General features: G+C 37.0%; 1 pseudogene; it reads right to left on the bottom strand.

Moving 5' to 3' along the window:
• Positions 1 to 5,241: 5,241 nt before the first annotated feature.
• On the bottom strand, positions 5,242 to 6,941 carry LOC116173621 (annotated as a pseudogene).
• Between the last annotated feature and the right edge of the window lie 6,339 nt (positions 6,942 to 13,280).

Raw genomic sequence — 13,280 nt, 5'->3', positions numbered from 1 at the left:
CCCCCCACTTTTTTTTACAGAAATGCACGTTTTGAAGCACCGGGAATCCGAATCAAACAAAATATCGATAATGTCTGTCTGTACTCTCATTTCCGGGTTCCAAATAGGGTTACTGGACTATGGCCCAAGGCGCCACATTCAAGGGAGCGGCAAGATGTGCTAAATTATTTTTTTTTTGCATTATTTGCATTTCCCCTCCTGTGGTTCTTGGTGAATTTTTTTTCAAAATCAATAGAGATAAATAACCGTATGAAACTTGGTCACTAAGTAAGCAATTTTACTATTACAAACATTAGTTAGGGGGGCGTGGAGCTAAATATAGCCCAGGGCGCTAAAAACATAGCCCGGGGTCTGACTGTTGTACAGATTATTGAGAATGAAGTAAACATGCGATGTGTTCTTTACCTTTAATTTTACCACTGAATAAAGAATCTGAACTTTATTCAATAGCTGGACCTAAGTAAGTAGCGTTTTTTCATGTGAGGAACAGTTTTGGTTTATACAAATTTTAACATCATTAATCAGTTCGATTCGTTGAGTGATTAGCAAAGACGACCGGGAAGCAAATATATTTCGGATGGTCTATTAAATATTGCAATCAACTAAATGCGCTTTATAACATGCCAATCGTTATCATTATATAAATATAATCGCGTGCAAGAACCTGCAGAACAGGCGGGTCGCTAAAAAATCGTTCCAAAATATAGATCCATAATGATATTTGTCCCTTTGATGGTTGATAAATTCGAGGACAAATAAATTACCACTGTTAGAGTGTTCAAATATGCCCTTTCGGGCAGACGGCGAGTTGAATTTCATTTTTACAATCGGTATAAAGAGGTATAATTTGCTATCAGCTTTAAAGATAAATTTATTCAATGTTATCTTTTATGAACCGTCAACAGCGGCATCTAGTTTTGTATAACCATAGTATAACCCAAATATTTAACATTTTATTTTGCAACTGCCATCTGCATATGTATAGTACAATCTTAATGTTTAGGTATTGAATAAGCACCTTAAAGAAGTATAACGCCCGTGTTAACTGATGAAATAAGAAAATCTGCCCAGGATTCTGTCGTCCCTCTGTTGTGGGGGCAAGTGAACCACAAATTTAAAGCTAGTTACCAACTTTGCAGATTTCTTTACTTCTTTAAAATTCCAACGTTGCCAAATTTTTGGCGAGTTTGAATAAACTAGATGAAAATATTGAATAAGCATTTATTCAATGCCAATAACAATATTATGTAAGGGAGGATCAATCTGAAATGTAAGATCATAAGGAACAATAAATAAAGTAAAGAATGTAGTTTAATCTAATGAGAAAACAAGAAGAACTGTTCTAAGGACCACTATCTTCACATAATAAACAATCAAACTTTACCTAGCTAGGATCTGGTAAATATGACAACACTGTTCAACTCTGATAAACAAGGAAAACAAAGGGCCCCTAAGTATAACTGGTTTCCCTGTTTAAAATAGTCATTATTTCCTGCCCGAGGCCAAATATCCTTCAATATTTGTGGTAATTAACCACTTTGCAGTGGATGCAACACACCTTACACCAATTTCAGGTTTTCCTATGTAGTTATACTTCTTTAAGGCGCCTCTGAAGTAAATTTGTTGTGCTAAACGGAGTGTGTAAAGTTGCCTAACCTCTTCAAAAGAGCATGTTACAAGTAGAAAGAGATGATTGAATTTGTCCCATTCTATTTGGTGTCTCTTTATTTATAACCTTTCAATGGATTTAATTATAAATGCAAGGAGCCTAATAACACTTGCCTAATGAGCTTTTCTATTGATATTAATAAATTCATCTTGTTTATTTATTGCATGGTAATTAAAATACTATTAGTTTATGTATTTTCCTGTTTAGTGTTTATTCAAAGGATTTTGAGTTTTTCAAGTATGGATATTTTTCTCTAAAGCAATATTATTTTGCATATGGTGCACTATTATTACCGGCGATTGTAAATGAGGCCGATGGTTAGGTACCTCATATTATAAAATATATGAAAATTTGGTCGGTGTCCAATTTAGATTGAGACACCAGAAACCGAATCAATCTAGTTACGTTTGTTGATATACAGGAGGAAAGCGAAACGTTTTAGGTTTTGTGATGTTATCATATCTTGCTACCCATGCAAAATAGAAGAAAGGTAATAACTATCAGTTTTAGATATTTTTACGTAGAATCTAGTGGACTAGTAAAAAAAGTTTTGGACCACTCTGAGATTTGATCCGAAGTTGGTGTTTTTTAAACACCGTATGTTTCATAAAATCAGTTGTTTGCTTTCTTTGTCCTAATTACACTGATGTATCACCAGTTGGACTGGGTCAAGCATAGAGTGACCCAGTGACCCGGTGACCCAGTTAGTTTACTGACCCAGTGACCCGGTGACCCAGTTGACCCGGTGACCCAGCTTGACCCGGTGACCCAGGTTGACCCGGTGACCCAGCTTGACCCAGTTTGACCCGGTGACCCAGTTTGACCCGGTGACCCAGCGACCCATCTTGACCCAGCTTTACTCAGTGACCCGTCTTGACCCGGTGGCCCAGTAATTAAATTATTGTTAGGTATCATCCAAAACAATTTCAAGTAACTTTTAATTAAAAAAAAAAACTTCCTCAATAATATTCGGCAACAAGCACGTAGCCCAATTTCATTCAAGAGAACTAATACCTAAAAAATCAAATGCATTTGTTTATAGTTTGTAGTCAAGTAGTCAATGAAAGTATTTAGAGAAAAGATTTATTTGGATTAAGCTAACTAGTAGAAAAAAATTAAAAGTGAATGAACACCTGTAAGCAAACTGGTAAGCCCTGAAGCAAAGAAATAACATTATTCTAATACAATTCGGGACATGGAAAGTTTTTTACGGGAGTATTAAAGCAAACATCACAGAAATGGCAGTTGTCAAGCAATCGAGTATTATTTCGACAAACCAGCATTTCATTTATTTCATAATCTGTACACTTGAACCGAGGGCACTGACTTAACTGCGTTATTCGATCAACCTAGGTGACTGGGTCGAATTGGGTCCCCGGGTGAAATTGGGTCGCTGGGTCAAACTGGGTCGCTGGGTCAAACTGGGTCACTGGGTCAAGTTGGGTCACTGGGTCTAACTGAAAAGAGTATGACGTGACCCAGCGACCCAGTGACCCAGTTTAATTTAGTGACCCAGGTGACCCAGTTGACCCAGTACAACTCTGTGTATCACAACCTATATAAATTTTTCAATTTTACCCATGAAAATGAATAAAAACGTAAGTTTTTACTGTTTGAAATACAAATAGCAGATTAAATAGAGATTATGGTTTTTTTATTATATCCATGGTAACTAAGGCAAACTATTAATACCAGTCAATAATGCTGATACATAATTGTAATCAGGATAAAGAATGAAAAAAAAATTATGTTATAGATATAGGGCGTTCCATTTAAAAGATACCTATTTTGGGTCAAATCTCAGAAACGGTGGTCCAATTGATTACGCCACAGGATTCTACGCAAAAAGATCTAAAATTTATATTACATGGGTAGTAACATATGATCACGTGTCAAAAAATCAAACTTTTCGTTTCCACGCTGTATCTCAGAGATAAACGTATTTAAAAAATAGGACACAGTAAATATGGTCGATAGATAATAATTATGATTGCGTAATGGGGTATCCGTTACTATTGAATGTCGGCTGCAGGAAAGCAGAGTAAACATACTGTCCCGCATAACGTATTAGGTTTTTATTTTGCAATGTCAGAATAATAACATTCTAACTTACTATTCACATAATTTAATTGTAATATCCAAAAATGCAAAATAAAATTTAGTATAGTAATAGTATTAACTCGAGTATTAAGTAGTCCCGTGAGAATTTCGTACACTCCCGGAATTGGTAGATCCACAAAGAAGTAGAGGACAAGATCTGAGAACAATTTACATGAGTTGAGGGGGAGGTGCAACACTATGCATTAATTATTTAATAAAGTATTTTTTCTTATTTTAAATATTTGTATATTGTATATAAAAGTATAACATTTCTTTGTCTATTTTTTAAAATAATCTTTTCCTGATACTTATGAGTCCCTCCACTGTTGTTGTGAGACGTATCCCTGCATGTTTTATATTCAATAAAGATTTATCGCAATAAATTCGTTGCTGGGTATTTACTATGATCATTATTGATGCTATCCGTACGAATAGTGGACTTTGTTAGCAGATTATACTGCGTTCCATTCGGTCAAAATTACGTTTCGGTCATTTTGCCGTACATGTGCCGTGCGAACGAGGGGTCAGTAGGATTAAAAAACAGTGGAAAAAATAAAAAGTTATAGATACCCGCAATGAAAGTATAAGCCACAAGAAACTCGACAAGATGGTAAAAAGGTGTATATTTAAAGGAATTTCCCCTTTATTTGTGTCATAATGCATATTTAATCATCTAATTACCATATAATTAGCTAGGTACAAAAGCAACAGTCAATTTCGCCGGAAGGTATGAAGTGCAATCTAAGCTGCCTAACTTCGATTTAAATCACTGAAAAATTCGTGACGTCACCCAAATCTTTTTACCAATTTGGCGCTTTTCTATAAAAGATGAAAAAAATTGCTATCCGTAGGATTAAAGTGCTTTATTAGCAGATTATAAATCGCCAAAAACCATGTTCATCGCGAAAATAGAACTCCAGTTATCCTTTAAATTCGTTTTATCAACGACTCTAATTATTTCAAAAAATATGATAAATATCGAAAATAAAAATCCGTAGGATTAATGTGTACTATATTTCCTACAATATCCAACATCGACCTAATTTCCAAAGCAACTGTAAAACCGTATCCTTTATAAACTATTTTGTCCTTTTATAGGTCATTTCAGATTCAGTTCATAGGCGCCTTAAGGTGCTTATTCAATAGTTTAGGGTAATTTTCCATGCTTAGTAAGAGAACACGAAGGATTGGGGCACCATGTACACATTAATATATTTTTGCGTTGTGCACATTAGACCAGCGAACAATTTTCTAGTTTTTTTGTAGCATTACGTACTCTTATCACCAGATATTGCACTAATTAGACACCCTGTATATGATGAGTCTCCATTTAAACTTTCATGAAACTAATCTTAGATTGGTTGGTTTGAGATAAAACAAAATACAAATACTAAGACCTTGACAGACCAATTTTTGATTTTCAACCCCTCCCCTCAGTCAAACATGGTCTGGTTTGGTGTAAAATTTTGTGGTCAGTCATTGCATGCAGGACAAGTGTCGATCACAATAAATGTAATATCATTACCACCACAGCACAACTCAACACGAATCACATTGTAGATGTAAAGGCATACCACAAAACTCACCTTGTCATGTAAAGTCCAGCCAATATATTTCAGATAAGAGTCATCCAAAAAGTTAGCGTGAAATTTATGCATCCAAATTCCTATCTCGGTCATAGCAATAGCCCGTATCTCGGGCAGCGTATCTCGATAGCGATGAACGAAGACCGATTTAAACATGTACGTTAACATATTCTTAATTTCGTCCATATTTTCTTCCAACTCCTGCCGCTTACCCAACAGAGATTCTAAACGATCACTCGCACGTTTCTCCCGTGTCTTTTGCCTTTCCGCCTCGTACTGCCTCTGCGTGTTATCCAAATTTACAGACACGGTCAGTGCCACATCGACCAAGGCGGTCATTAGTTTCATGGCACCTAAAGTTGCAGTGTGCCGAAATGCACGTACCTAAAACGAGTCTACAAAACACCAGACTAAAACTAGTTTATTCTCACCTGCGAATCGGAAAGGCCAGTTAACAAAGAAATGATGTTGTCCATAAGAAACTGATCGTATATAATCGAGTACTGGCATTGTTTCACTAACGTTTGAACGAAATCGCAATAATTTTGCCTGAACTTTTTCCAACTTTGACCTGCCATGATAAGAGGATATTCGCCCGACTCTTCGTCGAATTCCTCTGTCATTTTTCTGATAATCGCCGCATGCTCCATGTTGGCCTGCATTTGTTGCGTAATTCTGCCCTTGCACCCAGATGCGTTAATAAAAAATTGCATAAGAATAATAAGGGCAGACTCACGATTGACCTGCAAGTAAGTGTAAATTTTGCTCAGTCTGATATATTACAACTTACTTTGTAGCTTTCAATCCAATCATCTACAATGTTTGTTAGTGAGGCTTTGCTGTTGCGAATTGTGTTGTATAAAACGGTGTCATCGTCACCACCACCTTCTAGATTATGGTGCTGATGATGTTGTTGCTGTTTACGGCCAGGTGGCCGTCCTCTAGGTCTCCCCCGGGCAGTGTAGGACGGTGCGGGAGGTGAATGTGCCGGTGCCGGTGCAATCACAGATTGCGTTGCCCCTACTCCTCTCGCTTTAGAGCGTGTTACTCTTCGTAGACCAGGTGTGGGGGGCGATTCAAAAACATTTTCAACAGATGAGGTTCCGACATGATCGTTATATGGTTCACCGTACATACTCATCATCTGATTATACTGGGAAGCAAAGGCTTCCGATTCAAGTGCAGGTGTCATGGGATTTTCATATTCAGGGGGCGGCTCATCCATTCGGATGCGCTTACCGCCACGACGCTGCATTTTATATTAAGTTATGCACCCGAAACTAGCCTAGTAAATCGAACAGGTAATTAGTACACTATTAACAATATTGGTATGATATAAACTTATAATCAAACTACTTTTTCTTCTCTATCATTGACATTAATTTACTATTAAGTTTAGAAGTGTTCATATACCGTTAAAACACATATTTTTATTTAAAAATCTAAACAATTCATAGGTTAAGAAAAAAGCCAAACAAACACCAATTGCCATGAGTGCCAACCAGAGACATGGAGAGAACCTTTATAAACAACGAGTTCATAAGGTGCGTTCGTTTACTCGTTTCAAGGACGGAACACACCATACGGTGGAAAAGGTCACGTGATCACTGGAGCAACTAGAGAGCCTTAGAGCAACTACAAACTTAAATATATTTAGTGACTATAATACAAACTGTACATTTGGATGTAAAATGCAAAATGATCTTGAGATGTCTATATCCCTTTAAATACCCTGTACATTTCAACGTCGGATGCAACCGGTCAAGTAGTTGGAGATTCTGGGGACATGAGCCACCGCCATCACCACCTGTCGATATTTTTTTGGTAGCTTCCGGAGGATGTTTGGGGTTTTTTTTTGGTGGGCTTGGCGTCACATGATCACTTGTTGTTTGTTAAAGCTTGTTGGTGGTGGGCTTATTGTATTTTAAGTTGTATAAATAGTTTAGCTTTGTTTTTGGTGTTTGTGAGTGCAATCACTTTGGTGTCGGGTAAAGTATTTTATGTAGTTTACTCTTATGTACTTATATGAATTGTGCCATTTGTTAAATCCGATATTTTCCAACCACCATTGTGCTAATACGTAATTTACAACATGCAAGGTGTTAACTATATCCATGTGCTTGTGGAAGTCTACAATATCTCAGGTTTAGGCCACGTTTACTCAGTTACACGGTGCAGGGGGGCGTACCTATGTCGAACCTCGACTTCCGTGAAGTAGGGCATGCAATGCTAGTTGTATTTATAGTTTAGGGTGACTCGTAACATTCGCGAATGTGTGTGCCTTGTTGTATGTAACTAATACCTTTCTACCGTGAGAGGGAGCTCGGACGCTAGAATAGAAAGGTGTTCTAGAGCTAAGGCATAAAGGGTCCGAGGGCCCTCGAACCTCCAACTCTAGGGATGATGTGCTGTAACAAAGACCATCCTACACATGGGCGGCGCCCCATCTCTTAACCACCTTCAGTTTTGTGTCGTTACGAGACCGATGTCCGGGGAGTGTTACGAAGCACATGTAGTAGTTCCGGAAGTCTGGGGTTTATACCAATGTCATTGTGTGGAAACTGAGCATAATTGAGGGCCCCACAGGCACACTGAGTATGGTCATAACTGCCTATTGTTACGTCACAACATGAATAATAGATCAGACGTGTTTTTACAAACTTCACACCACTCTATTCGATATACAATGATACGAATAACTAGTAAGGTGACTTATATCAATAAATGCGTGAATGTGTTGCCCCTAACAATCTTAACTGCGCTACGGGTTAATAGGCAAATATGCCGGCCCAATTCCTAACAATATAACCGTGAAACAGGAGGGCAATCAAGCTAAGACGCTGGCCCTAACCTAACAAATAACCAGGTTCACCATCCAATGACTAACTAAAAGTGAGTTACCTTCTAGCCGCGATTAAAGAAAAGTACATGACATGTTGTGACGAATACTCTACGCATACTGTCCAAACGTACCCTGCTACTCGAATTCATTAATTAATTAAGGTAGTGTTACATGTTCTGCTTAGGTGGTTGGTGTTTTAATTTGCTTGTGATTAACATAGTTTGGGTTTTATTCACGGCCAAGGTTTTTCTCAAGTCGCACTCTTTTTCGCCTTGGTAGTCTGCTTTTGCGAGAGTGCGGCACCTTTAGGTTTTGCTTGTTTTGCTTTTAATGTACCACATCCAAATTCCGGGTTTTTCAGAATAAGTTTATAATAAATAAACTCGCAGACATTACAGTGTTTTATTTGAGTGTTCCTGCCCGACTGGGTCCCGAGTCACTGTATTAGCTTCGGGTAACGTAAGGGGGTCCTACCGTAGGCGATCCAATCACGTGCCATTCTTTTGTTTGAATTTTAGGCGGGAACCGTGCTTTGATACTGGGATTGCAACGTTGCCACTTTTCCGTGAAATCTGTCATTTCCATTTCGAGCCTGGGGTGGGTTAAGATCAGTACAATCTTTATGAAATAAATCGAATACCAAAACAGGTCTAAGCAAAAACAGTCATTCGGAGAAAACACAAACCTTTACACCTGAGACTAGATTGTATTTATTGAATGGTTTTATTGGTATTATAATTATGAACAGGAAAGATATGCATAAACTTATAACGTATCCGTTCATTTGTCCTATCGTGTAGACAAGTTGTGCACAATTTCTACATACTTGTTTCAATCAGAGACTTGTTATAACTAGACCGCGCGTAACGTAGATTTTACTATAAACGCCTGTTGTCAAGATAGGATAGGCAACCAACTGTTCATCGCGGGGCAGACGTACGTTCTGCAGCTTGCTTTAGCCATGTTTATTCTAAATTTTAGTAGCAAAAAAAGATAACATATATAGCTGTTAACTGTTTTAATCGAATTTATTGGTATTTTATTTGAACTAAATTGGTATATAACTGCCTTACTCTAGTCCTAATTTGATTTATATGTGTATTTTGGTGGTGAACACGTATGGGAAAATATACTCTTAAAACTAAAGATGTAAGTAGTAAGATATGATTATTTAGCGGATTTTGATTCAATATATGCCTATCCAAAAACCCAAATGGGCTGTAACTGTTATTTATTTTTCTTAGGCTGCTGATAACCATTTTGTTTACAACGCGGTGTGGTGTGGATTGAATGAAAAACCTGAACACATTTTCAGCAATTTGGCAAATTTTTAATTCATCGCTTGATACGTGCAACAATCCTCCACGATTTTTTTCTAGTTAAAAGCTTTGAATGACTCTCTGATGCGAATATCGCATCTGCACATATGGAACATTTAACAGACTTAGCTATTTTTCTTGTAACAAAACCTGAAATATACTTAGTACCAGTAAGTACTTAGTTACGTCTATACCTAATAGGCAAATAGGTATTGCCGTTGTCTTGCTGGTAAAGGATGTCGGTTCTACGTTATTTTAAGTGAATGGGAAAGTCGAAAACGCTCGGTATTGCATTATTGTTTACACCTTCGTAGGTACCTTTCTAAAATCGGCTTCATTCCCCGCAAATGCACTATGGTGGGAGTAAATTTTTCTCTTCGAATGGCTCTGATCCATGGGCCCTTTAAACTTTTATCCGTTGAAAATCAGCATATTATTTAAAAATTTATCGACAGAGTACATGTTGATAGGCACAAGTTAACCTAAGTTTATTGGTTTATTCTCAACAGAAATTTATCTGTTCACTAATTCGAGCTAATCACGAGAATGATTAATGAACGGAACATCTAAAATAACAGCTTATTTCATTATATTGCATATCATCTCAGCGATTTTTGCCCCGCGGTGCATTGTGTGTTGCATACTGTGTCGACAACACCTTAGATACGTTAAGCGCAGTCTAGTTATAGCAAGTCTCTGGTTTCAATACATTTACATTTAGAATTTGTACAGGGTGGCCAACTAAGAATGCGAGGTACTGTATCTGGGAACCTGTCCATCGTAGAGGCTTGCGGTAAAAAAAGTTATTACTAAAGCGGCCACGAGAAAAACCTGGAAAATATTTTTGTTTCTGAAATGACCGCTAGGGGGCGTAACTGCAATCTGGAATCTAAAGTCACTAAATATAGAAAGTACCGCAATCCATTGGGCTCATGTGTTAGAGAACGCATGATTTTTGCCCAAAAATGGCGGAAGTTACCAGATTCTAGTAACTTTAATGTTAGGGATTGTTCCACCTGTTTGGAGATATCTGTATATATTTTTCATATATATAAGAGAAGATATATGATATTTTTATAAAACATGATTACATGACAGTACTATGAAGTTAGGTTATAAAAAATTACAGCTATTCAGATTTTATTTGTCAATTTTTTTTAGTTGGCAGCAAATTTGCCCAAAAATGGCGGATGATTGCGGTACTTTCTATATCTAGTGACTTTACTGGAATCTAAAAAAGTGATTTGTCTGTGAATTCCGCTATATTAACCTAACAAAAAAATGTCCGGTCTTTGAAGGCGACGATAATCTGAACCTTTTTTGTTTGGCAATTTTTCCTGTATCTCTAAAAATGAAGTGGTGGGGGTATTCAAAGGTTTCCGTAAAGAACACCCTGTATCTTCGAAACGACTCAACCGCTTTTAACAAACTCGGGTTAATTGAAAAGAGTTATTCTTCGGCTACAAATATTATAATATTTGAAGTTTTGTTAGTTTCACATATCGCCGCTTGAGGGCTTTTTTAGACATTCCGACAGAAATGGTTAATTTTCTCAAAAAAATTAAATGCATTGGTTTGATTCTTTTTCATGCAAAAGTAGCTAAAAAATGCCTAAACAAGCTCGCGAAAACCGCATCTCGATATCTTGTTCCTAACCTAAAATTCAGGCCAAAGAAAATGTTATACCCTCAAAATTTTATTTTTTTAAGCTAATTTTTCCGGACTTATTTTTATTACATAAGGAAGCTTTTAATGCCGCCGCAAATGCTCGAAATGATGGTCATCACTCATCACCATATAAAAATATATATATACAGGGTGGTGACTTGCGTAACCCATCATAGGGATTTCAATGTAAAATTCATAACATGCGATTATTGGCTCCCCAAATTATTTTAGAGCAAAAATGTATTAAGGTTTTTTGTAGGAAAAAAATTTTTACGTCAATCAACCCTATTAGTTTTCAATTTTTTGCATAATAAAGACGGAAAATTGGAAAATAAAACCCCCACTTTTTCAATAATCTGTGATGCCATGGAATTTTATAATACATGCATATAGTGGAGAACTTTTCGCCATCTTACAGTCTCTTATCTATGTAGCTAAAAGAGATAATATTATAAACTGTTTAATTGTGTGTGACTCTTTAAGTGCCTTACAATCTATTCAAAAATACGACCCCAACAATTAAATAAGCGACAAAATACTGGCTCAGTATGCACACACAGTTTCGATTAAGAAAAATGTAAGGTTTTGCTGGATTCCATCTCATGTAGGAATCAAAGGGAATGAAAAGGCAGATCGGGCAGCAATAACAGCATCCGCCTCTTCGGAAGCAGCGGAAATCAACGACACTACCCTTAGTGATTTAAAGAGCCACTACAAACAAGTCCTCCAAGCCGCTTGGCAAGAAGAATGGTCCGCAACTGCCAACAAACTAAAAGAAATTAAGCCATCAGAAGTCTCGCGGCAATCGAAGACAACCTACCTCCAAAACCGAAGAGAATCTGTAGTCCGGACCCGACTGCGAATAGGCCATACGCGATTAACTCATTTGCATCTTATCACTAAGGACGACCCTCCTTATTGCGAACGTTGTAAAAAAATTGTCACTGTCAAACATATAATATTAGAATGTACAGAATACACTAATCAAAGGAAATTGTATAGCATAAAAGATAACTTAAAGGACGCCCTTGGTGAGGGACGCTCAAATACAATGCCGCTCCTCAAAAACATATCTTTATTTGAAAAAATCTAACCGTACAAGAGCTAATGGCCTATTTTTCAGTCGAAGCTCTTTAATTATAAATTTAAAAAAAAATGATCGGATCCCTACGTTATGACAGACCGGTTGCAGCACTCGTACCCAAGCTTATTATCGGAAAGGTGGAATGCAAATACTTTGAATTTGAAAAGTTAAAGAAGGTTTATAGTAAAGTAAAATGAATCAAAAAGCCAAAAGAGTTCCTACAAATTTGGACAATCCGAGTAAGCAACACTTGAATTTGAAAAATTTAAATCTGACGATAATTTAATAACAAATTCCATAAGCTTGAAAATGGCCATCTCAAGTAGATAAAAAGTACCTCCAATCCTTTCCCATTTGTGAAGGGTATAACATTCCGAAGTCTCTTGCATAAAAGTACATTAAATAACATAGTTAATTAGCCGGACATCTTCCAGTCCAGAAGGTATCTGAAGGTCTTGAATACGGCAATCTTAGACTAATGTTGTATTTCGACATGAATGCCGCGAAGTATCTTTATCACTTCGGCATCTACCTCTGCACGGGCGAAAAGTTAATTGCACCCAAAAAAGGCAGATTCGACAACAAAGACTTATCTCTCACACGCTCGTACTCGCTGGGATTTAATTTTTTAACTTCTAAGACGTCTGCCACTATTAAGCTACACTTAATATCGTCTGCCAGGATACATTTTAAAGTAGTGACAAAAAGGGGAATTTTTTATGTATAAATTTTATACGGTCTCATGGTTTAGTTCAGAGGTGTTTTTCCCTACATTGAAGGGCATCTTTCGCTACCAACGCTGCACTTGAAATCGTCTGCCATAGCATATTTGAGAACTATGGTAAAAATGGGATTTCTTGATATAAATCTTTTCTGTGACCCTTATAGTTTAGTAATTTAGTTGATCACCTAAAGAAGTCATCTATTCAGAGCCGCCCCAAGTTAATGTTGCCACTTACGACTGGCAGACGAGTGATTTTATTATTAGGTTTCAACGTACTTTCAGCCTGTA

Source organism: Photinus pyralis, unplaced genomic scaffold (genome assembly GCF_008802855.1).
Source record: "Photinus pyralis isolate 1611_PpyrPB1 unplaced genomic scaffold, Ppyr1.3 Ppyr1.4_LG6, whole genome shotgun sequence".
NCBI lineage: Eukaryota > Metazoa > Arthropoda > Insecta > Coleoptera > Lampyridae > Photinus > Photinus pyralis.
The sequence above is the reverse complement of the archived record's forward strand: the minus strand, read 5'-3'. Positions and strand labels throughout refer to the sequence as shown.